The sequence below is a fragment of the Sardina pilchardus genome, chromosome 18 (genome assembly GCF_963854185.1).
Source record: "Sardina pilchardus chromosome 18, fSarPil1.1, whole genome shotgun sequence".
In the NCBI taxonomy this organism is placed as follows: Eukaryota; Metazoa; Chordata; class Actinopteri; order Clupeiformes; family Clupeidae; genus Sardina; species Sardina pilchardus.
In genome coordinates this window covers 32,117,979-32,145,038 of record NC_085011.1, presented here as the reverse complement: position 1 = coordinate 32,145,038, position 27,060 = coordinate 32,117,979, and positions in this window count along the sequence as shown.

The following is a 27,060-nucleotide window of genomic DNA, read 5'->3' as shown; positions in this document are numbered from 1 at the left end:
TGTACCCTTCTGTAAGTGTATATGGCATTTCATGATGTGTAGTCTCAATGACATGGGCCTGTATGTCTAGGTTCAAGACATTAGACACAACCTGCACACTCAAACTTTACTTCCTAATGTTATTGCAATCTAGGTGGTAAACAAACAGGCCTTTGGGTCCAGCTGCTGCTTTGAAGGGTTGCCGTCATCATGGAAGCATTCCGCTGCAGTAGTTCTGTAGTTAAAAATGTTGTAATGGACATAAAGAACAAAACATGAGTGTAACTGCTTTACAAACGGACTTCCAGATGTTATTTCTGCTAAAAATGTTGTTGAGATCATTGATACAAACCTAATTTACTTTTCCACTGCGGTGTGTCGTGTATGAGTTCAAATCTGTACTTTATTTCTCCATGCCTCTGTGTTTGCAGCGTTGCATTAAATGCACCTTTATGAACACTTGTCGAGTCTGTGACCCACCGGTTCTTTTTCCACTTGTTCCATTTACCATTGGTCAACAGTGCTAAATAAACCTTCACCTGCATCAGGGTGCTCAAGAAATGAACTTTTGTAAAAAATTCCCTTCACCCTTGACCTTTGGGGTCAGCGAGTAAATGTGCTGATGTAATGCCCTTCTGTGTGGCCAGCTGCCTTTTAACCCACTAATTATTACAAGGCAGCTCCTGGTGTGCTAATACGTGGTTTCCGGAAACCACTCTTAAAGTATCAAATAAACACATGCACAGCATTCACTCTGGCCTGTGCCTTACAGAGACCACACGGAAACCTTCACACATCTGGTATTTCCACACTGAGAAGTCCTTTCTATTCAACTACGTGTTTTTCTGTATGAAGTGACTGGTAGAGGAGATGAAAATCAGTGTCTCTGCCAAAAGTAGTAAAAGGACACATTTTCATTTATGTAACTACAGTACAATATACAAAACTATGCATCCAAATATATAATATGCATTTAATTGTGCGATCATCGCCATTCCCTATTTACTATTACAATAGTATTACTATTGAGAAATGATTTAGTTTTAGTTGCAGGAAGGTGTTCTGCGATATCAGTGTGTTGATTAGCACTATGTCCATGTGTTATCTTGACAATGGACCTAGACTTAAAAGGATGAACTAAGGGTGTCTGGGTGGACAAGGTGTACTTCATACCCTTATTGTTTTTCCCTGTCAGTTTCAACTTTCTTGCTGAAATGTGTCTTTCAACATAAAAATCAGGTATTGATTTCCAAAAGAGGGTCATTTTGTGGTTTAGACTTTGGTGAGGTAATGTAACAACATACAGATTCCAAGCAAGCCTTCAAGACCAGCAAATTAATTTGAGACTCAGTTCTAATGAGGCTCCAAGGTCAATACTTCTTAGAACTCATAGATGTGTCCACAGCAGTGCGGAAACAAGCTTAAAATCAAAGGCTAACAGAGCCGCTGAGGCCATCATGAATCCATTTCTGACTGTATCATGTGTCTACTCCCTGTTGAAGGATCACTACAGATGTTGCCCAACAACAGATGCTTCACAGAAAATAATGCTTTACAGGAGAGCATAGTGTTGGCTCTTTGAATCATAAAAAAAGGGCCCGAACAACACATTACTAATTGCTTATTTCTGCACTTCTGAAGGGACTTGATCCATTTCTGATCATTCCAATCTATGAACTATCTCCAGTTAAAGTATAATTTCAGCGCTCGAGAATATATTTCTATGTTATGTTTCACACAACTAAAGTATAATTTAATCAGTCATGGATCAGCTATAATAGCAAAACATTTTATGTCATTTGATTGATGCCAGACTATTGGCTGTCTGAATGTGAAGCACAAAAATGGTTTGTTTTTACTCAGGTAATTGCACCCAAGAAATTTATGAGCCTTGAATGGGGTATTGAAATTTCATTTAATAATATGGTATAATCTTTAAACCTCACTAAAGATCACTATACAGTATGTGGTGATCATTTTTAGTTTCTGAGGAAGTGACCTGTTTTAATCATGCAGATTTGTTTAGCGTGTAAAAGTATCTGAAATGTGCAATGGTAAAATAAAATATTTATTTTCTAGAAAAATATTTATTCATTTTACAGATGAAGTTATTTTTCACAATACCCACATGTTTGTTTTAGCAGAGATTATCAACATATAACAAATATTTGATAATAAAAATCACCCAATGCTATATCTAAACATACACATCACTTACCTATTACTCTATGTCTGTCTTTTTTTTTTTTTTTTTTTTAATATAATCAATCACAAGAACAAACAGAACTACACATCAGTAATTTTGAGCACACAATTTTAATGGAATAGCTGACGAAAAATAATTCAGTTTTTCTCCATGCCTGTCCTAGTGGACTTAATACTAGGCAACAAAATCCGTGTCATATCTCAACTACAAAGGATGAATTATACGCATGCTTTAGAAAGGTAAGCCATGTAGGGTTGTGAGTGACTAAGTTCTCTGACTCTAAAACCCTATGCCGATCTTGCTGCTTCTGAGGTCAATGAGATTAGCCTTCAAGCAGGAGTGTGCAGGGCTGGAGGGAGGAATGAGCCAGGACACCCACTCTATCTTCTCTGTCCCGCTCCCAAGTGATTTGAATGCAATCGGGAAGCGCAATGAGGCGGCACAAGCCAGGGGGGCCATTAAGTGGCCTGTTATTTACACATCATAAGCCTGTCTATTACATTGGCGTCTAGAGGGCCCTCTTCACCACTGCTCTGAGCTTAGTGTGGGGCACACTCCCCAGTTCAGTGTTTGCTCTTAAGACTAGCATGCTGATTGGGTGATTTTCAGGGTGATATGCCATTCCATCGCAAGGGATGGCATGTAGGAACATAAATCTGATGTGGCCAGAAGGCAACTATTATTCAGAAGTAGTAAAAAGCAAGGAATAGGTAAATTGCACATTTGTCACTCAAACACCTTGAAGGGGCTGGATTGATTTAGATAGGACCAAAATGTTTTGATTCATCTCAAAAGGAATTATTTTTAAATGAGCACTTCAAACCTTTAGATCAATAAACAATAATGCTCCTTGTCCCACATCTATAAGTTGTTCAAACAATTAGACCATTCAAAATAAGATGTTGACCCAAAAAACACTCACAGAAAAATGTTAAAACCAACATTACATCTCAAAAAATAAACTGATATCATACTTTAGTGAACCCTGACTGAACTCAATTGAAAACCAGTTTCAAGTCATTTTTTTTAATAGCACAATGTAGGCTACATAATATATAAATGGTTAATGTGGCTGATTGAGATTATAAGATATTTGCTCTTGAGTCCATGAAAAAAAATAGTAAAATTATTTGAATACATTTAAATGTTGGATCGACAATGACCTGTACATGATCAGTATCACAATATATTGTAATAGAATAAAATGTATTTATACTTAATAACAATGGTGACATAAAATCTGTATCAAAACAGGAATATAATGCCTTACCACATATTTTTAAATTGTATTTACATTAAAATGTCCACTACATTTCATCATTGATGCCAAGTATAGAGGTTTAAAGTCCCCCACCCTCTGTTCATTATAATGGTAACCATACACCACCTAGTGGTTAAGTTGGGTTAATAAAAAGTGAGAGAAGGCCAAAATGTCCTACATCGCAATAACATACAGGAGGTGAAAAAATCCTGGATCCATCCCACAATCCACGACTTGATGAGTCCATATCCATTCAGTTCATGTTTCCATTTCACTCCACAAAGTTTCCCCACAAACAATTAATCCAAAACCTTAATATCCTTGAGGTAAATATGGTTATCAAAAATGAGAGTTACTTACAAGCGTTCAATCTGTAACACATCAATTTGGACTTTCACTAAGATATTATTATAACTGGACAATGTCATGAACATAATCATACACATTTTCCCATGATAGACATCCAAAAATGTCTTTAGATACCATTACAATCTATATGTAGAGGTACTGTAGGTGTGGAATACTGGAAACATGTATGAGAGAAAGGTGCACAATATCTGGAATGACATGGTGTGACTATTCTATTTTTTTTTTTTTTTTTTTTTTTTTTAAAGTATATTTTTTGGCTTTTTGCCTTTATTAGTACAGGACAGTGAAGTGGTAGACAGGAAGCAAGTGGGAGAGAGAGATGGGGTGGGATCGGGACATGACCGCAGGCCGGATTCGAACCTGGGTCCCCGTGGGCACTCGGACCCGTAAATGGTACGAGCGCTGTAGCCTGCTGCGCCACAGCGCCCCCCCTATTCTATTTTTGAACAGTCAGTAGACAAACAAATGTGTAGGTAATGCAGGTTGTGAAAGACACTGCAGAAGAGTCATGAACGTGATGGAAATACAAATGACACTGAATATTATATTGCCTGCAATATATTACCTGACCTGACCAGCACTGGTGGTGAACATCATCACAAACAAGAGGTAAGCCGACATGGTAAAGAAATCCAACTGTGCATTTAGGAAACACTCAATCTGAACTACCTAAGTGGTTACAATATAAAGTTTCTCCCATTGCGCTGCTCACAGACTTCTTCATTCTATCTTTGCTCCACATTCCATGAAAAATCCTTTATGTGGCTCATGGAACTTGTACAGTCTAGCTGGTGGTTATGACCAGAGCATCTGTTTATTTGGTGTATCAAAACAGCCATTATGTTGTTAAATGTCTATTTAATGTTTGCAGTCATCGGATGTGAACCTAATTAAGAAGTGGCTGTTCTCACATTAAATAGGTTAAGAGTATTACTATCTGAGTGTCCCTGATGATGACAGAAATGTTGAAAGGTGGGTACTCTAAGACTGATGATGAGTGCTGAGAGGAGCCATTCATATTTGGCCCAGAAAAAACTGGCCCAAACTTGTACGATGTGAACATATAAAGATGTGAGACTACTAACCCCCAGAACTCCCTAATATCACAATATAGTTGTTCCAATGAAAAGTGAGTCTTCTGCAAAAAATTACTCAGTTTCAAAAGTGCTTCTAGCCTTCCGAGATACACATGGGATCATTTTATTCACCTCTGGAAGCAATTTATACACACAAGAGGAAAACAGCTTCTCCACAAAACCTGCGAAACAGAAGTCTTCCACCTGCTCTATAACCCTCCTCTTGGCAGTAACATAGTCTGACTTTCAGTGTACCCCTTGATACATTTCTCAGAGTGGCATGGCCTTCTAAAAGCACGTCAGCGATTCATTCATTTACAATAATCACGTCAAGATGAAAGAAATACCAGTTGGTAGATATAGTTATAAGTTATAAGATATAAGTGACTATTTCTGTCAACAGTATCATTCTGTATTGAAGGATTCCTCACCAGTCTGTTCCTTTTTTCACTCTCTCAATGTGCAACCCCATTTACATGAAAGTAATAGTGGAGTAAAGTGGTGCCAGCTGATTTTCTCTTTTTCTTTTTAGAATGAACTATATAGGTGCCAGATGTTGATATTGTACTGTAAGAATACATTCTTCTCATACATACATACATATAAGAATACTTTTACATTTAATATCTTCCCCTGCAATAAAATGCCTTTTTAAAAATAATTTATACAAATTGTGTATTAGTGGAGTACACCCAAAACTTATTCTGATGTATTGCTGTTAATGAAAGTGTTCTGGAAGACAGTGTAGCCTTCCACACACTGAAAACAAATGAGTTTTATGAGTTAGTTGAGGTATGAATGTCTTTTTTCTTTGTGTGTGTGTGTGTGTGTGTGTGTGTGTAGGGGGCGGGGGGTACTGTATTACTGCCAGATGTGGAATGTTACACAGGCCTCTCTTGTCTCCTTATTTTTCAATTAAATCATTGGAACATGCTAAATATAGGAGGTGTAGTCATTGATTTGTATCTTTTAAATCTAGTGCATGAACATTCTAGCCTGTTCTACCTGGATGTTCACATTTGATGGCACCTAATCTTTTTCCTAATGACAATGTTTCATCACACCACACAATTTTACACATTATGTTGCTAACCACTGCCAATTAATGGTAACATTTTACTTAATAACAGTTGAAGTTAGTAGTTATTTCACTGTTAACAAAAAATTAATTGATCAATAATTCAATTCAATTTCAATTCAATTTTATTTATAGAGCGCCAAAACATTACACATGTCTCATGGCGCTTTACAGAGTGTTAAACCTTCAAAGAGAGCCCATGAGCAACAGGGGCAAGGAAAAACTCCCTAGAATTGGAGATACTGTACATGTAGGAAGAAACCTCAGACAGATCCACGACTCAAGGGCCCAACCCATCTGCCTAGGGTCAGTTACAGTAAAGTCATTTGTAGTATCAGAAGGTTCAAACAGTCCAGTATAGGGAATAAATAGTCCATCAGTAATCCATTAGTCATTTTGGAGGGTAATGGGTCACTGGGATTCGTGGGCCGGGGATCCTGGCAGGGAACCACAGCAGGTAATGGTAAGGCAGTCATAGGGATGATGATGGCAATGGCACTCAGGGGGATGGGACTTCAGGTGTGATGAGGGCCAGGCACAAAGATGGCTGATGACTGGTAATGGTTCACCTCACAGGTGAGGTATAGGGGAAAGGGAAGATAAATAAAGTGTTAGTATTACTATAAGTCATGATGGTATATCAATGGGGATATAAATTATCATACTATGGAGGGAAAAATAATGATATGTCATTATTTATTCTTTATGATGATGTTATTTTACTGTTCTAAAATGCAGTATTTAATTTCAAGTATTTTAGGAATTGTTTGTAGACTCCAAAAATGGTTTTATATTACATGCATCAGATGTTGTAACACTGGTATTAGATGTTAGATGAATAGTTGTACACCAGTTTTGGTCTCTAATTCATCTGTTATTTGGATGGCTAATAAAGTTGCAGTTGAACTGACTACAGTACATTGATGAATATTAATCAAATAATTTGATTCATTGTGAATGTTTATTATGAGGCTGCAACGATTCCTTATATTGTTTAGTCAACGGATGTTTACAGAAGTAGTCAAACTGATGTCTACAGAAGTAGTCAATGGTTAGTGAGCACTTGTTAAAGCATCAATTCACATTTTTCCCCAATTAGATATATTGCACTCATTGGATAGACCTAACCCAACAGAGAAACGAAATAGCTTATATCTTATGGTCTTTAAAAAAAAAGTTATTGCGCTGTCAGTATCTTGTACAACACCCAATAACGAAATGTAAGACAATGAAATAGGTACGGTAGGCTATTTGTAAAACATTTCCCTCACAAAACATTTCCGTCCAACCCAACGAGCAAACATTTGCCTTGATGAAAGTGAAACCGAAGTTTTCCCACATATCCACTGTGGCCTAAGTTTTCAGAAAAAGCTATATGATAATCAGTGATAAAACCATAATGTAAATGAAAAGCCAAACTGGAAGAAATATGCATTTATAGCCACAGCATTTCTGTTGAAAATAAATTTAACCTGAGCTTGCTCAGATGATGTGATAGACAAGGCACTGTTCCGCATCTGCATCTGATTGGTACTAACAGCTCTGGTGTGGGCATACAGATGGTACGGGTTGAGAATGCTCCTTTCTTTCCCGCACATCGGGAATCCCGAAGCATCGGGACTTTGTAATTAAAACTGCAACCGCAGGGGGGCAACATAGACCGCCCTAATAAAATGGAGGTTCGGCTCATGGAAAAACCCGAGGACGCCGCGCTGGTGACAAGCGGAGAAAAGAGACATGACGCTCGGCATGTTAGATTGCAGTTGCAGAGTTTTCGAATGTTTTACAGCCTACCTCACAGCTCTCTCACTCGACATAGCCTATAACTCAGTCAGTCCAGCAGAGATGCCAGAGCAACGTTTTGGTCAATGGAGAGGGAGAGAAATGCTCCGCATATCCGTATTAAAGAGTCACTTCACCCCATAACTCCACCCACTTCACATTTCTGAAAACGGCTTTGAAAATGGGCGAGACGTTCTGAAATTTGGAGATAGAGTGCAGCACTGCTGCAACCAATCAACCATGGTGATTTCGTGTCAATCTGGGAATGAGTGCTGCAGACATGGTTTATCACAGGTAGGCTAATCAGGGCAGCAGGTGTTGGGGCGTTTCAGTCCTAATTTGTAACGACCCGGTGACGTAGTGTCGGACTAGAAGTGCAGGACAACGTCAGCATTCCAATAGTATTTTGGACCAACATGCCATGGCATGTTTTCAAACGGTAGTATGCGCGAGAGAGCAATATCTCCAATACAAAATCAGACGAAATGTTACTTTTGTCGAGAAACACGATTTTTGTCAATATTAACCCTGGTAATAGTACAGTTCACCACTTACAAGTATTTTCAATCAATCAACAGCTCAGAAAACCTATTTTAGGGTGCAGTGACCCTTTAATCATTAAAATGAAAGTGATGACTGGCGAAATTAATCAAACGACGTTTCAATAAACCATTGTTGAAATGAATGAAAATGGTTTTAGAAAATCGCCTATAGGCCTATCAGAAGGAAATAGCCTTCAATTCAACCTGAAATACTCGAAAGGCAACCTTAGATTAATTCATGAATTCATTACGGTTACAAGACCGCATTTCCGTGAATAGGCTATTATTGTCAATGTCAAGGCGAAGACGAAAGAGATGGACAAGATGGACATTTTGGCTACATTTACATGCTAGGAATACTTAGAAATGTGTAGGCTATAGGCTATTTTAAAACGGAGGCATGTTCATTTTAACCGGCGACGCTGGGTAGCCTACATGTACCCAGCACTTGTTATCACAGATTTTGTCCCCACCACTTTTGACGACTGAAAATAAAATGTATTTAACAGAAATCTCTTTAATACATTCCTATGCTTGTCACTTTACTTATAACCGTAGGCTACATGCATGGAGAAGATCGCGCATTTTGTAACATTGTAACAATGGATGGTCAGATATGCGATAGGGCAGTGAGGGTGATTCATTGTAACCATCGACTAGCAGGCATAGCTCCGCAAAATAAGTTTCTAGCAACGTAGGCCTATGTATCGTATGCATGTTCATGTTGATTCAGAGATAGGCATAGACTACCATAGGCTGCTGGGCGTCAAGCTATATGACAGCATTTTATCATGTGGTGAATTAATAACTAACGTTAGTTTAACATGTCAGAACTTTTGATCGGCGTTTGAAGTCCATGTCGCGAATAAAGCATAATAGTGTATACAATCGAGCTGTGGCGCAACTGGTTGAAGCATATGTATCGTACACCAGCGACCGGGGTTCAGATACCACTCGAAGAACCTCTCCGGAACCCATCAAGAGGAAAGGCATGGTTTTATTAAAGAAATGAAAGATTTTCTGTTTTGCGATTTTTTTTATGTTTGCGATGTCTGCTGAAAAGAAAAGTTAATATGTGAATTCGTGGTTCAGCGCACACTCACACACATTTTTACATTGACATACTGTCGGGCTCAAGTGTCTGTCTAGGCTAGAAGAGGGGGAGGCAGTCGTCCTCAGTGCCGCTATAGGCTATAATGTAGTGAACTGGTTAGACGAGTGTGGGGGAGGGGGAATGATCGCACAAGACAATTGCTCTTCATGAAATGGATCTCACACACGGCTGTCGATTTTTAAATGTAGCCTACTACACCACTTGCGAAATCGGACGTGGCACATATAGCCTATTAGGCTACTGGATTTAATATAGCAAATTCATGGACTTTGTTCATCCTATATACACAATAAGTATAAAATCCGACAATCCAAAACGATAACGAGATCTCCCAGAAATGAAAAACAAGTTTGTTGAGTAGCCTAGTCCCTCCAACAATCTCAGCTTTTGCGTTTGATAGATAAAAGGCATCCTGTCCTGCTGTATTCCAATGAGAAAAAAAACATCCACAAGGTATAGGATCACGGTAATGCAGCATGCATGAATCTCTCTCTCTCTCTCTCTCTCTCTCTCTCTCTCTATATATATATATATATATATATATATATATAACGCACAAAACTTTGTTAAGCCAGCTCCATAGGCTACATAACAATAGCTGCCGCGCGCTCTCCCCGGCCTCCATTTAAACTAAGGGCAAACCCATTCATTCGTGCCCCAAAAAATATTGTCAGTAAGGATAGGTCATATTACCAAATGGCGAACCTCGAAAATTATTTAGGATATAGAGCCGTGTCCATTACGCACTACAGTTATTTTTGCTATTGTTTTAATGTCGTTGCAAACGTAAGTTCGAGAGAAACGTGACGAAACTTTGCCACGCCTTCACTTCCTATAAAACCGCTTGCTTAGTCAAGGCCCACCTGCCGGTGCTACTGTAGCGTTTGTTCTCGCTCGCAAAAGCAACAGCACCGGCCGAACTTGCTTGCTTAATCTTTGCTCGCTGCAAACGATTTTGTCGTCGCCCTCTTGTCGTCGTACAGAGCTTGCTGGATTCGATTTCACTCGTGTTTGTGCCTAGGCTGCCTGGACAACTACTGAAACGAGGTCGTTCTCTTTGTTCCTTCATATTCAGCCGTTCCGTAAAGCCTGCTCTTTTCGGTCTAAAAGATTAACGTCGTAACCACATAGCCACCATTGTTTGGCTGTCTCTAGCTTCGTTCCGGATGCGTTTGTGCATAGATAATTAGGTTATGTCCACGGAATGGACGCTACTAGATTCGTTTGGAGGATCCATTTGGGTTCATTCAGTGAGCTATGCCGGTTTCGGTAATGACTTGCGTGGGCCGGTTTACCACTTCCATATCTCCCTCGTTTCAATATCACGTTGTATTTTCCTCGCTTCAATATCAATCAAAGTTTCAAACTAGCCTTCTCCCATTGCGGGTGGCTAAAGGCTAACGCGTGTAGGACGGTCACACACTGCTGCTGCCGTCTTAGTTTCTAGTTTATTTTGAAGGCTAGGCCTATTTCAATCTTCGTCTTTTCTCGTCGTTTCTAGCTTAGCTTGAAAGCTATCTCAATCTTCGCTCACTTGCAGTGACTACTTTAGCAGGATACAAGCATAGCATCAAACCGCGATATTGTAAACAGCTGCAATCTAGCTAATTGGCTTCTCAAATGTAAGCAACTATCTGCTGACAACTTCGGCTGTTAACGAATGTTATCTCGGCGATTGACCGGCGTTTAGAGCAAGTTCATTTGCACGACTATTGGAACTTATTTGCGCCCCGTGCACGTGAAATATACGAAGTAAATTTCTGCCGCTGCATGAAACCAAAGAAGACATTTCATGTCTATCTGCAATAGTAACAAATATAGCATGCAGCATCGCTTTAGCCCAAACTCAATGCCTGCTCTGGCCATAAGGCAGCTGATTCTCGAGGGCAGAAGGGATTTCTCCTCTCAAGTACCTCCCTCGGCGTTTAGAATGGCAGCACGTCTTTATCGTGCTACTAATGTTATTTTCTGCACTTTCCAGCACATCACGTAGCACCAGAGCAGCAGCACACCTCCGTTTATCGTGGTTCTAATATTATTTTCTGTATTTTCCAGCTAATCGATGGAGCACCAGTGCCGCAAGCGCAGCATGTCTCATGGTTCTAATCTGGTTCTACACTCAACAGCTGAGCACCAGTGCTGCAGCACATGTCCCTTTTCTATCGTGGCTCTACGTTATTTTCTGCATTTTCTAGCTGATCATCATAGCAACAGTGCCGCAGGCAGCACATGTCCGTTTATCATGGCTCTAATATTATTTTCTGCACTTTCCAGCTGATCAGTGGAGCACCAGTGCTGTAGGCACAGCATGGCTTATATCATGATTCTAATGATATTTCTACACTTTCTAGCTGATCAATAGAGCACCAGTGCTGCAGCACAGATCCCTCTATTGCTCCTCTGTATTTGACATTGCTAAATCGGTGGATATTGATATCCATGATTGACTTACTCAAATGCTGTCGTTCTATTTTAATCTTCTGCATTCTCTAGTTGACCAATGGAGCATCAGCGCACAGGTTCTTACATATTTAATTCCTGTCATCTGTCTTGACCAGTCCCCTCCAGCGTAGGCGCCGTCCTGAGCCTCCTCCTTCCCTAGCATAGCGACTATCGCTACATCTCTCGCCATCGTCTTCCACCATCAGAGTGTGGCAGCAAGTTAAAGTCAAATTAGAGTCCATTCTAGTTGATCAAGGGAGCACCTTCACCAGCGCGTAGCTCTGCTCCGTTCCTTCCTTAGCCGTCCAAGAGAGCATAATACACCAGCGTGTAGCTCTGCTCCGTTCCTTCCCTAGCTGATCAAGAGAGCATACACCAGCCTGTAGCTCTGCGCCGTTCCTTCCCTAGCTGATCAAGAGAGCATAATACACCAGCGTGTAGCTCTGCTCCATTCCATCCTAGCTGACCAAGAGAGCATACACCAGCGTGTAGCTCTGCTCCATTCCATCCTAGCTGTCCAAGAGAGCATACACCAGCGTGTAGCTCTGCTCCGTTCCGAATCCTTAGCCGTCCAAGAGAGCATACACCAGCGTGTAGCTCTGCTCCGTTCCTTCCCTAGCTGATCAAGAGAGCATACACCAGCGTGTAGCTCTGCGCCGTTCCTTCCCTAGCTGATCAAGAGAGCATAATACACCAGCGTGTAGCTCTGCTCCATTCCATCCTAGCTGACCAAGAGAGCATACACCAGCGTGTAGCTCTGCTCCATTCCATCCTAGCTGTCCAAGAGAGCATACACCAGCGTGTAGCTCTGCTCCGTTCCGAATCCTTAACCGTCCAAGAGAGCATACACCAGCGTGTAGCTCTGCTCCGTTCCGAATCCTTAACCGTCCAAGAGAGCATAATACACCAGCGCGTAGCTCTGCTCCGTTCCTTCCCTAGCTGTCCAAGAGAGCATAATACACCAGCTCGTAGCTCTGCGCCATTCCTTCCCTAGCTGTCCAAGAGAGCATACACCAGCGTGTAGCTCTGCTCCGTTCCTTCCCTAGCTGACCAAGAGAGCATAATACACCAGCGCGTAGCTCTGCTCCGTTCCTTCCTTAGCTATCCAATAGAGCATAATACACCAGCATGTAGCCCTGTGCCATTCCTCGGAATTTTCTCCATAATTCGTGCTGCTCTCCACTCCCTTTGCGGCTAACTACCATGGTTGGCCACAGTCTCGTTTTGCTTCTTTGCACTCGATATTGCTTAATTTAAGCTCATTGATATCTCCGGTTTACTCAGACACCTCATTTCTAATTTCAATTTTTTGCCCTTTCTAGCTGACCAGTGGAGCAACAGAGCCGCAGCACAGGTCTTCATATTTTAATTTGTCACATCGATAATTAATCCGTCTTTTAACTAATTCTCTCCATTATAGGTATCGTGCTGAGCCACCTCCTTCCGTGACCATAGCGGCCACGTCGCTACATCTTTCCTCTCCCCATCATCTCCTGCTGGCCCGAACCGCGTTCGTGCCTGCGCTCCTTTCCCCTCAAGGACTGCGTCCTTGGTTACCCCTTGACCTCTTTCTTGGAGTCGTGCCATCACTCTCGGGGTCATCACCTCATTTTAACTCGTTTCTTCCTTTTACCACCAGGTCAATCTACGGATGTTACCGAATCTTCAGTTTCTCTTTCTGCTCCTTACTAAACCCTCTTGCTTCATCTTCTAGTTGCTTGCATCCCTGGGTGCATGCACGGATCCGTGCAGTGACTCCTGCATGATCCCTGCAGAGCTTTTGGCTGAGCCATAGCCTCTGCCAAACTTGGTCTCTTATCAATCACCCAGTTTCAGGTTCATATTCATTCTCTAGTTCAGCTACCATTTTGCCTGGATTGCTCTGTGTTTCTAGAGACGGAGACTGCAAAGAAGAACCAGTAACATCCATTTACCACTTCCATAATCGTATATGGAAACCTTTAACCTCATTTTCAGATCATGCGTACATGGGATATAATGTCTACGTTCCCCTCATAACATTATCGATTTCTACACGTGCACATTTTAGGTAACGCTCATTGTTTCAAGCTTCTTCCAACGCTATTGGAATTGGTACATACCGTTACATATTTAGGTCACATTGCAGCAATAACGTTCTACCTCCCAGATAGCAAACTCCTTATGGTCCAAATTTGCCTCAAACGGGCATTCCAAACGCATGCCATACTACAGAGTGTTTGCTATCTGGGCAGAGCACCTGCTCACATACCCTGCCAAGGTTCTTGATACCTTTCAAATCACCTTACCTATTAGCCTACCTTGCCCTAGCCAGGGTTGCATTTGTTTGCATATTTGGGATGCTTGTCTCCTACCCGCAGAGTACACTCTATCCCCGCAAGGCACGCCCTTACAATAAATCATCAACCACACGAACATCTTACTTGTTCCGCCACTTCAACCCTACCAATCTTTAGCTAACCTCATCGCACAATGTTGCTCCTTTGCTTTCCGGCCGACCCGCTCTTCACTAGAGATGATGGCCAGCAGGTCACCCGCTCTTTTACTCAATCCGGTATTCTGCCACTAGTCATTTCAACCACTCTTATCAGTAAGGCGCAGCCAACATAGCCTGTCAGATCTCGCCCTCAAAACCCAAGGCCGGTGGTCCTCCGAGTTCACGTTGCATCAGGTCGAACCTTCCCTACTTCAGAAATCTCATTCGAACAAACTTACTTCACTGTTGCAGGGTCCTGGCCTGGGGTCACTACATGATTGGCTTTGTTGGGGTGCTTACAGAGATCTTACCAAATGCTGGCAGCCCAGCCTATTTGGTGTGATCCAGCAGGGCACTTCATGACCCCGGCCAGCGATCTTGCCCAACATGCTATCTACGGATAAATATAATCGCTACTTAAATTGCAATATTCTCATAGCTCAGGTCCAGTCTGGTCCCCTTATTCGCGCCGCAATTATCCGTCGTCTGGCATCTTGCCTGGCCTCCGCAGCAGGTCAGACACGATCTCACATTAAGCTTCTCGGGTGCCCGCGGTCGTCACTCCGGGCTGACGCCTGCCAGCGCAGTTATCGCCCGGCGCGATCCCATGATGCACTTCACAGTCACGAGCGGTAATGCCAGCGCAGAGCCACCGTGCTCACGAGAAGCTCGTCAGGACCCTGACTAGTGACCTACACCAAGCACTCCCACATTTATTTATCTGGCAAATTTCGGATAGTGAAACTCTTGAAATGTCGTTGCAAACGTAAGTTCGAGAGAAACGTGACGAAACTTTGCCACGCCTTCACTTCCTATAAAACCGCTTGCTTAGTCAAGGCCCACCTGCCGGTGCTACTGTAGCGTTTGTTCTCGCTCGCAACCCACCACCTCCCCGTTCGCCTCCTATTCGCCTCCAGCTTGCCTCCTATTCGCCTCCTGTCTCACTTATGACGGGGGTGCTTACAGAGATCTTACCAAATGCTGGCAGCCCAGCCTATTTGGTGTGATCCAGCAGGGCACTTCATGACCCCGGCCAGCGATCTTGCCCAACATGCTATCTACGGATAAATATAATCGCTACTTAAATTGCAATATTCTCATAGCTCAGGTCCAGTCTGGTCCCCTTATTCGCGCCGCAATTATCCGTCGTCTGGCATCTTGCCTGGCCTCCGCAGCAGGTCAGACACGATCTCACATTAAGCTTCTCGGGTGCCCGCGGTCGTCACTCCGGGCTGACGCCTGCCAGCGCAGTTATCGCCCGGCGCGATCCCATGATGCACTTCACAGTCACGAGCGGTAATGCCAGCGCAGAGCCACCGTGCTCACGAGAAGCTCGTCAGGACCCTGACTAGTGACCTACACCAAGCACTCCCACATTTATTTATCTGGCAAATTTCGGATAGTGAAACTCTTGAATTTGAGTTTTTTTGTCTACCATGGCAAACATAGTTGAAACGTTCGCTCTAAACTTATGTATTTCCAATCGGCTTTCACAATCAGCTACAGCTGCGCTGATGATCACCATGAAAACTTGCAATGAAACTGAACTGCGCTCACTTCCCCGAGTCGCGAACGCAACATGCACAACAATATACCGATATTTAGCAAACACATGTATTTCCAGCTCTCAAAACCCATGAGGTCCAGATCTCAGTGCCCTCATAGCTGCCTACAGCCATGCATAGTAAGCCTAATGATAGCCTTGCCATATAAGTCATCAGTCACACACCCCTAATCGCGGGGTTGACCTGTTTCTTTCACACTGAGCCCCGATGAAAACAACGTCCTTGGCGGAGATAATAATTAGGCCTATCAAATTAAAAGCACACTACGACAGGTATACTTGTGTGATCACGCAACACAAGATGGGACAGTTGTGAATGAGTGCTTAACACCCTGGAGTCTAAATACCCCCCGGGGATTTGAAAAACTGTTCCAGACACACATCTCAATCTCTGCTTTTATCATATTATAGAAACACCATTAGAAACCTTTAATCAACTCGTTTTCAAATATATAGCCTATGTTTTAAGAGAATATGGCAATGATAATGGCACTTTCTAAAAACAATAAATTCTTAGCAACGTTTGCTTTCTTTTTCTGTCGGTCCGCGGTTGCTTGGTCAATTGCGCAGCAAATTATCAGATGGAGCACCGGACCTAATTTCACTCCATGTCTCGCGGACCAGCAGCAGTCTCCACGTTTCGCGGCCCATAGTTTGAGAAACGCTGCATTAAAGTGTCATTAGGTTGTAGGCTATATGTTTAGTGTTTTCTTTGTGTGTTTTTCATTGTAGTGTGTGTGCATTGAGTAGTTCCTTAAAATACGGAACAAAGGGCGTCCCGTATCTGTTCAATACGGAAGAAGACTAACTATTAGCCTACTTATTTCTTATAACGAAACGCGAAGAAAAAATACGAGGACTGACCATCTCGTTTCTCTGCGTTTCCCCCAATACCATGGTGACAAAGAGAAATAAATATGATTTGACATTTAAGCTGATTGTTGACAAATTTGCCACACAATTCGGGAGAAGCAGCGGACAGGAGCGCCACCACAAGCAAGCACTTCTAGCCCAAATTAACATGGCAAAGTTGCCTATGACTAAAGTGTCTAAGTAGGCTAGTCCTACTAATATTACATTTGATTGGTAGCATGTTTGTAGCGCGCCAGTTTACCCATCCCTTACATCAAAACAGCTTAGAATCAATCAAAGAATCAGCTGTGTCGGCGTTAGGCTGTAGGCGATTTTCTATAACCATTTTCATTCATTTCAACAATGGTTCATTGAAACATCGTTTGAATAATCTCGCCAGTCATCACCTTCATTGTAATGATTAAATGAGATTAAGGAGTCGACTATTGACGGATATGCGGTTTTCATCATTAAATACAGTTGAAATGCGGGATGAAACTTTCTGCCACCTGGTGGTTGTTTGGGTACATTGCCTTAGCCTCGAAAAAAATCGGCTTAACGGCCTGCGGGATCTCTTCGGGAGTCCCGCGGGAGAAGGTGCATTCTCAACCCGTACCCACTGTAGTTCAGCCCCAACGGAACTTCCCAACCTCAAATGTTGTGGGCGGGGCTAAGTTCGGCTGGAACCCAGGCTATATAAATAGTAAATAACAGTTTATAATACATTTACAATTTATTTACAATTACATCTCATATTTTCATTCAAATTCTCCGCCCTTCCCTTCTCAGCCCCTGGTTCTCACCTGCCTCCACTTGCGTGTGATCTGCCTGTCTGTCAACGTCAATCACCTCCACCTGTTTCCAATTTCGGCTTGCTTAAGAACCCCTCTGTCAGTCTGCCTCATTGTCAGAACGTTTCTGTCTTCTGAAGTGCGACGTCCCTGCTAAGCTGAGCTGTGAGTTTTGCCTTTTTTCTGCCTGCCTGATTTTTTTTTATCTAGACCTGCTTCACCTTTTCTGCCCGTCTGAAGACTCGGTACCTCTGCCTGGCTTTTTCTGTTTGCTTGCCTTCGTTTTTGCCGCCAGTGAATGAAGACTGGTCTGCGGCCCATAGGAAGGATTGGATCCTGTATTTCCCCCCAGCAACCACCGGCGAGTCCAGTTGCCATTTTTCAGTTTTTTCTCGAGTGGACTATCTCCTGTGTTTTTGCTCTTTTTGTGGAAGCTGTTTCGGGACTATTAATAAAGACCTTTTTGAGCCAATTCTGACTGTGTCATATCTGAACCTGAGTCCTTCCTGTGTAAATGTGACATAACGTTCTGCCCAATATGGACTCATTGGATATGACTCAGATCCGCTTGGCTGTGGAGAAGCAGGGGTCCATGATCTGACAACACCACCAAGAGATCCAAGGGGTAAGCCAGACCCTCCAGACTCTGACTACGACTATTAAGTAATCGTTCAGTCTCTGATTATGCCGTCGAATTCCAGACTCTGGCTGCTACCTGCTACTGGAACGATGACGCTCTGTACGATGCCTTTTTAAATGGTCTGGCTGGGTCGGTGAAGGACGAGTTGGCCTCCTGTGAGCTGCCAGAGGATCTAAATGCTCTCATTGACCTGACGAGTCGCATCGACAAGAGGCTTCGCCAACGCTGGAAAGAGAGAGGTCTGGGCAGGCCCAGACAATCCAACTTCGATCCCAGTCCTGTGTTGGGCACCTCTTCAGCATCTGTGTCGGGCACCTCCTCAGCACCTGCGCCAGCATTGCCCGAACCCATGCAAGTGGACCACACACGGCTGTCGAAGGAGGAGAGGCAACGCAGAATCTCAGCCAGTGACTGCCTGTACTGTGGCCAAGGTGGCCATTACCTCTCTTCCTGTCCGGTAAAAGCCAATGCTCACCAGTAGTCCGGAGGGTACTGGTGAGCGCAACTTCTCAGCAGCAAGTTTCGACCCTCCGCACTCTCCTTCATGCCACCCTGGTCTGGAAGACCAAGTCATTTACAGTCAGTGTCTTAATCGACTCAGGAGCTGATGAAAGTTTTATTGATCGTTCTTTTGCTAACCAGATTGGAATAACCATCATTCCCCTCCAGAGACCTCTTGAAGCCAATGCGCTCAACGGCCAGGTGATCTCAAGGGTCACTCACCTCACAGCCCCAGTCAGGCTGCGCCTCTCAGGTAACCATCATGAGGAGATTGCCTTGCATTTAATCTGTTCACCTCAGATTCCTGATATTTTGGTCCGTCCATGGTTGGTCAGATATAATCCTCACATTGATTGGAGCCTAAATGCTATTGTGGGGTGGAGCCCTTTTTGCCATGCACATTGTCTGTCTTCTGCTCAATGTCCTGTTTCTGCAGCATCCCTGTGGAGGAGTTCCCTGATCTGTCAGTTGTTCCACCTGAGTACATGGATTTAAAGTCTGTGTTCAGCAAGTGCCACTTCCCTGCCTCCTCACAGACCGCATGATTGTTCCATTGAATTATTGCCTGGAACAGCACCACCCAAGGGGCATTTGTACTCTCTTTCGGGCCCAGAGAGGGAGACCATGGACAAGTATATCGGTGAGTCCCTGGCTAATGGCATAATCAGCCCTTCTTCTTCTCCTGCAGGAGCAGGGTTTTTCTTTGTTGGCAAGAAGGATGGTTCTCTTCGGCCGTGCATTGATTACTGGGGGCTAAATGACATTACCGTAAAGAATCGATACCCTCTTCCACTCATGTCTTCAGGTGTGTCTTCAGGAATATCTTGGTGTTTTTGATTTATTAGTTATTTGTATTTCATTGTGGTACAGGAAATTCAGTCGGCCCTACAAAGGTCAGCTTGTGTCATCTGAGCCTTTTGGTGTTATTCCTGTTCTCTGTATTTGTATTTGTCATTGTCCTCTGTGGTTTGTTTCTTGTTGTAGGAGTAGGGGGCGCTGCAGGGAAGGCTGGTCACCTGGTATCGGGAGCTTAGCTTGTAGTGCCTGTGTGGGTTCACTGTGTGTGTTTTCCAGTACTGTTCACCTACATGCACGTGTGGTCTTGACCTCCCTGTCCTCAGGATAGCCTGCCTCCCTGTGGTAAGCTCTACTCCTTGTCTAATTAACTGTCTTGTCCCCTGTCTTGTTACATCCCCATCCTGTTGGATGCAGTCATACATCCTAATAATAAATTAATATTTTCTTAAGTTTTGTTGCAGCTCTTTCCCTCCAGTCTAAGTTCTGCATTGCTCCCATTCTCAGTGCTTAAATAAAAACATTTAATTTGATGGAATTCTGTCTCCGCCTCATGCCTGATTGAACCTGTGAGCATTTTCCAATCTTTCTGGGTTAACAAGAACCTATTCCCTGGTTTTGACACTAGGGTGGCGTAGTCAGCTATTAAATTAACTTGCCAGTTTGTGGCACCGCCACATTTATTTGCTACAAATATTATCAGAAGAGTGACAGAAGCACTGGATATTTGACCAACAGGCCCACATAAGAAACAATACTCTGGTTCTGGTAGCCTACAGTAGATTACGTAAGAAAGCATCCCTGATAATTAGACCGTGCAACCTGATGCGCCTCAAGTGAGACACAGGAAACAAAAATACTGCAAAATAATAATAATGCGACCAAACGAGACAAAATAATGTCTATAATAATATAACATTCCTGTCGTTTTGGTCAACGGAAATGAAGAGACATTTTAGCATAGTTTTTATTTTGTAAACTACATTTAGTCTCGTTTTTATTCGTCAACGATATTGCATTATACATTTAATTATAGTCATCGTCACATGGCAGCATTGACGTTGCGACTCGTCTCGTCATGTGATAAAGGTTCATTGACGACGATATTTAGTCATAATTTTCATTGACAAAAACACTAGTGCACATGCATTTGATTTGGAGTTGAATGAATAGCAACAGGCGAAGACAATCTCCAAAGAGCCATATGGACCAGGGGCCTCATTTATAAAGGCTGCTACGCACAAAAACGTTGTGTGGAAGGGGCTGAAATGTGCGTACGCATCTTATAATCTTCTCTTTATAAAGAAAATATATGCGGGAAAAGATGCACATTTCTACGCATCCTTTCAACCATCTGTAAAGTTTTTCATGCATGAAAATAAGCGACATCTACTGGTGAAATCACAAAATGAAAAGAGCTCAACACTTCAACATTTCATTATGTTGCTACTTTCATTCATTCATATCTAGGTTTGTAGCCATCGTTGCCGACAAATATCCCTAAATCTACCGTAATTTCCCGACCATGAGCCGCAGCTTATACATTGATTTTGCAAAATTTCTTCAGCTATGAGATTAATACAGGGAGGATGTTAATATGGTTTTGTTTCTTTTAACTTGCATAAAACACTGTCATGCGGTTTATACACAATGCGGCTTATTTTTGGGAAATTATTGTACACTAAACTGCAAACGTTTTCAGTAAATCACGTTCAGTAATAGTGACATAGATGTTCCTTATTACATCACACACACACACTCACTTCTCAGCTCCGGTGGTCTCACACAGTGCATCTCAGAAAACATACTCAAAGATTAAATACATTTTGTATATGTGCTGGTGTGTGTGTGTGTGTGTAGGTATGTGTCTGTGTGTGAGGTGTGTGTGTGTGTGTGTGTGTGTGTGTGTGTGTGTGTGTGTGTGTGTAAGGGTGTATGTGTGCATGCGTGTGGGCGTGTTTGTATAATTTTTTATGTACATGTGTGTATGTGCTGGTGCGTGTGTGTGTAGGTATGTGTCTGTGTGTGAGGTGTGTGTAGGTGTGTGTGTGTAAGGGTGTATGTGTGCATGCGTGTGGGCGTGTTTGTGCATGTGTTTGTGCATGTGTTTGTGTAATTTTTTACTGTATGTACTGTGTGTGTGTGTGTGTGTGTGTGTGTGTGTGTGTGTGTGTGTGTGTGTGTGTGTGTGTGTGTGTGTGTGTGTGTGTGTGTGTTCCTGCATGTTTGTGTTTGTTGCACCCAGAGCAATTCTCTTTTAAAACATATATATTTGGAAACTAGTTGATTAAAGGTTTCTAATGGTGTCACTCAAGCTGCGTTCAGACTGCAGACGAGTCTGATTCAAATCTGATTCCTTCTCATATCCGATTTTTAGGGCTGACTGTTCACACTGCCTTTAGCAAGTGTCCAAATCGGATATGGCTCTCTTCAGACTGGGTCACATTAGTAACAGATCTGACAGGTTGCTGTAGCAACGAAAACAAACGTTTCTGACATCAGGAGGAAATACTTGCTAATTTGGTGTGATTAAACATAGAACATGTAATCCCTATTTTTAAGTCTAGACTTAAAACATATCTCTTTAGTGCTTCCTATAGTTAGGTATGGTGCAGTGTGGAACTTCAACCACCTCAGGGTCTTACTGGAACGGACCACCTCTGCTGTGGGCTTGTGTGACTGGTGCCCCAGTCATGCATCCCATGGTGGCTACTGACCACACCTGAGCTGGTGCTGACTACCCTCCACCATGCCTTAGTTATGCTGCTTTAGCATTGCGCTGTCATGGACTTCTTATGTGGCATGCCGTACAACTCCTCTTCTCCCCTCTCCCTCTGTCTCTCTCAACTCTCCCTCTTTCCTTCTCTCCCTGTCCTGTCCTCTATAGTGTAGCTTGGGGGGGAGGGTCCCGCGTACTGTCTGTTGCGCGTGCGGGCATTTGTTCATTTACTGCGCATGCGGGCTTTTGTCCATTTGCGCCGTTTCGGTCATGGGCCTTCCCCGGGTGGGCTTGCGCATCATGTCTGGGCTGCGCGCCTGGGTGGTGTGGCTGGGTGCTCTGGGCCGGTCGGGGTCCGTTCGCGGGTGGCGTTGCTCGTCCGCGGGGGGCCTCCCGTCGCCGTCTGTAGATGGGGGGGGGGTGGGGTTCGTGTCGGCTCCATTCGCCAGTGGCTCTGCGTGGGCTTATATTGGCGGTCTGGCTGGGGCATGCGGTCTGATCAGATGTGCACGGCTGTGCATTTAGTGGGATGGGGGGGACGGGGGAGGTGGGAATGCTGGGAGTGGATGGCGGAGGGGAGGGCTGTTGCGGCATTGTATTTGGATTGGGCTCGCGGTCCGGGCCTTCTTGGGGTGGTGTTTCTAGAGTGGAAGTCCAATGGTTTTAACGATTTTAATTACATTACACCAATGTCCAATGATTTTAACGTTTTTAATTACACTACATCGCCTCCCTACGCCTCCCGACCCTGTCAACAGGATGACAGGATGACACGTCCAAAGACATGAAGCATTCTGGACTTTTGCTCTGGGGGCGCTGCTTCCGGGGGGCCTGGGCGGCGGGGCGGATCAGACTGTGTGTCCTGGTCGGGCCGTGGTGTGTGTTCGCGTGGTGTTGTGGTTGGGGTGGGGCTGGCGCGGGCCCCGTTCTCTCTGCTCGCGGATGGTGGTGGGGGGTTATCTGCGGATGGGTGGCGCCGCCTGTGGGCGGACTCTGGCTGGCCATGCTCGGCCATGCTGCTCCGACGCGCGGTTCAGAGGTGGTGTGTGGGTTCGCCTGGGGGGGGGGCATTGGGGGGGGGGCATTGTGGGTGGGTGGATGTTGCGTGCGTGGTGGGTGGGTGGATGTTTGCATGCGTGGTGGACGATGTGCGGGATGCCTCTTCGGGTTTAACTGGGTAACCTGTTCCTACGCACCTGTCCCCACAAAAGAGGTGTGTAAAAGCGTTTTGTAAACCCTCTATAGTATAACCATTTATATCACCATTGATATACTTATTAATACTTAATATGACTTACAGTAATACTAACACACTCTATTTCTCTTCCCTTTCCCCTATACCTCACCTGTGAGGTAAACCATTACCAGCCATCAACCATCTCTGTGCCTGTCCCTCATCACACCTGAAGTCACATCCCTCTGACTGCCCTACCATCGCCATTGCCTTCGCCATCCCTATGACTGCCCTAACATCGCCTGCTGGGGTTCCCTGCCCGAATCTTTGGCCCTCGGATCCCAGCGACCCATCACCTTCCGAAATAACTAATGGATTACTAATGGACAATTTATTCCCTACACTGGACTATTTGAACTTTCATTGTCATTGTAACTTTCAAACTACAAATGACTGTACTGTAACTGACCCAAGGCAGATGGGTTGGGCCCTTGAGTCGTGGGTCTGTCTGAGGTTTCTTCCTATATGTATCTCCAATTCTAGGGAGTTTTTCCTTGCCCCTGTCACTCATGGGCTCTCTTTGAATGTCTAACACTCTGTAAAGCGCCTTGAGACATGTGTAATGTATTGGCGCTCTATAAGCGACATTAAATTGAAATTGAAATAGAACAATACAACTAGGTGAGTGTTCATTGAATGCATGCATGCGTTCACACTGGCAGTTGAAATCGGATGTCTTGCATATCCGATCTGAACCTGATCTTTCTGACTGACTTGCAATATGCAATGAGAACAGTGATCACATCCGATCACATCCGATCTTGGCATGCAATGCTCAGATCCGATATAAATTACACACACCTGGATTCATTAGGTAGAGTTGTACACAACCAAGTTGTCATGGATGAAAGTGGATTTATTTTTTTATATTTTCCAACATATTATGCGCAGCCGCGGCACAAATACCTCGTCACTCTTAACGTTACAGTTTTCCATGTTTCACCATAAAATGATGACTTGAATCTGACGTTGGTTTTTGTTTTGCTGGTAGCCCTGGCGCACGCGCTGAATCAAACAATCAATCACTTCCGTCACAGTGCAAATGACGAAAGGGGCACGTTGAAATCCTATTCAAGTTGTTCGACTGTTCAGATTGAGTCATATCTGATAGTAAGTGATATTGAAACCACCTCCGTATGTGGTGCGAATCAGCATTGGAAAAATCGCATTTTATGCAGTTTTGTGCCGTTCAGACTACCCAAAATTCAACCTAGATACAATGCAGATAAGCAAAAAATCGGATTTCGACTGCCAGTGTGAACTAAGCCTAAGAAGGTATAAAGTTACATTTACAGTTTCCTCCATGTTCCCCAATGTCTAAACACAATTCCCTTTTCTAAAACTACATAAGCACAACCACACCTTCTCACTTCAAAACTCAAACTTTCACACCAAAAGAGCAGCTCGAAGCTTTCAAAAATGTAAACACTATACACATCATTACACACTACAGCAAAACAATTGAAAACACAATGCTCAATTTGTGAGAAGGTTCTTTGTTTCATAACTGCCAATGCATATTTAAAAAAAAAAAAACTTTAGAGTAACGGATCTTCTTAGTCATGCAGAGGATTAGGCATTTGAAGAGTTCTTTTCCAAAACGCTATATTCACCATTTTACTAATGAATTTTCATAAATATATTTTTTACATTTTGTTTTTCAAGTAATCTCAGTGAAACTGTATTGGGTTATGTTTAGTTACAGTCATTTATCTTTAATCAATAAAAACAAAACAACTGCATTTTATTGATATTACCTGAAACACACAATTACTGTAAATACAGTAACATGATTTGTTACAGTACAGTAATGTTTTAACAAATGGATTTGTAGCGTTTTGGAAAAGAGCTCTTCATTTAGAGTTGTGAGTTTCATATGAAGAGTACAGAACATTCTGCAAGTACACTACTGTAACACAACTCAGTGCAAAAAAACTGAATCTACTGTATTGCACACAACAGTACTCTTGAAAACATGATCAGGGTGTGAAGTTCTTTTATTTTCTTCATTCACACCACACACACACCACAGTCACTGTGCGCATTAGCAACAAGTGTCTTAAATTTTGAGTCGTTGTGTGTAATAAATGACGCCAGGTGTATTCATTGTGTTCAGTTATTGCAGACTGTGGCGAGCATTTTGCATCACATGAGCTTTCATTTGAGAATAGTTTTGCAACATGTGTTTTAGCAAGGAAAAATGTGCTTAGATTTATGAGAACGGATGATTGTGTTTTGTGAATTGTGTCTTCATGTGAAATGTGTTTATGGTATTGAAAAATGATGGCTAGAATTAGTAATGTGTTTAGACAACTGGTCATTTGGTTTAGAGGATTGGCTTTTGTGTTTTAGCATTTGAGAAAAACTTTAAGCCATGTGTAGTGCCATGAAGGGATTTTTCAGCTTTATTTGCATACACTGGTTTGCCTGATTTATATACACTTTACACTAAAATGCCTGATGTAAAGACACTGGAGATATTACTCTACTTTGTTATGCCTGTCTTGACAGATTGAGTCAGAACACATCACAAACATATTAAGGTAAAGGTTTTCTAAAATCTTGGAACTGCAATTTGACAACTGCTTGCAACAATTATTTCAAACCACTAAAACTCTTTTCGGTGACATTCAGCTATTGTTTCATCCTGTCACGACTCTTTGGTGTGAATTGGCCTGTAGATATCTGCACAGAAGTTCCTGTTTTTGGCCTTACCTCACTTATATTATCTCATATTACCTCACGTATACCCATTCACCAAATTTGTTGCAATGTTTATTAACTGTCACAATGTCTGTTACAAATGATTATTGCTTATAAAGATGTTATCCTTAACTAATGTGTTTAACTGTAAAATACCTGAACTTATATTTATTAATTACAATGTATAATTTATTAGTGATGGTTACTGCCATCTGTTATTGCCATGTGTTCTCTCACTGCAGTCATAACATTTACCATTAAAATCCCAACACAAAGAAGCTTAACAAAAAAGAGATATCTTGATACTGTATATGTATCGTTCCAACTACTTGTATAAGATAGGACCCTGCACTCCATTACTCCTTTAACCATAATCAGATAGGACCACTCACTTCACTTTTTCCTGAGTCATTCTTTATATCCTGATGTAACTGACAGCTTGTGCAAATAAGCACTCAGTCACTTGAAAGACAAAGAATCCTAAGTCTAAGTCTAGCCATGCAGTATGTAACATGCTTTGCACTGCCATAGGTCTTTAAAATTAAGGGGGCTTATTATCTAATAAGGTCTGATTTAAGTACTAATTATAATGACGTTTACCTTAATGAATCAGTAAAGTGATACATCTGCTTCGTAAGGCTTTTGTTTATACAAAGGATGAAGGAGTCTTGTTTTAATCTGAACCTTCTGCATTGGAAAGAGTGTTAATACTGTGTATTTGTGCATTTGTATTTCTACTACGTTTTTTGATAACTTCTTAACATAGACAGAAGTGTGGCATAGACACAGATGGAGTGTAACCATGTCAATCACCTTCACAGGTGTACATAACTGTATTTGTAATTGCCTCATTATTCCTTCTAGGTTGGAGACCCTTGTGTGTTTGTGTTTTGTTTTTGCCCTCTGTGGTATATCTGCATTTTCTGGACTCCCATG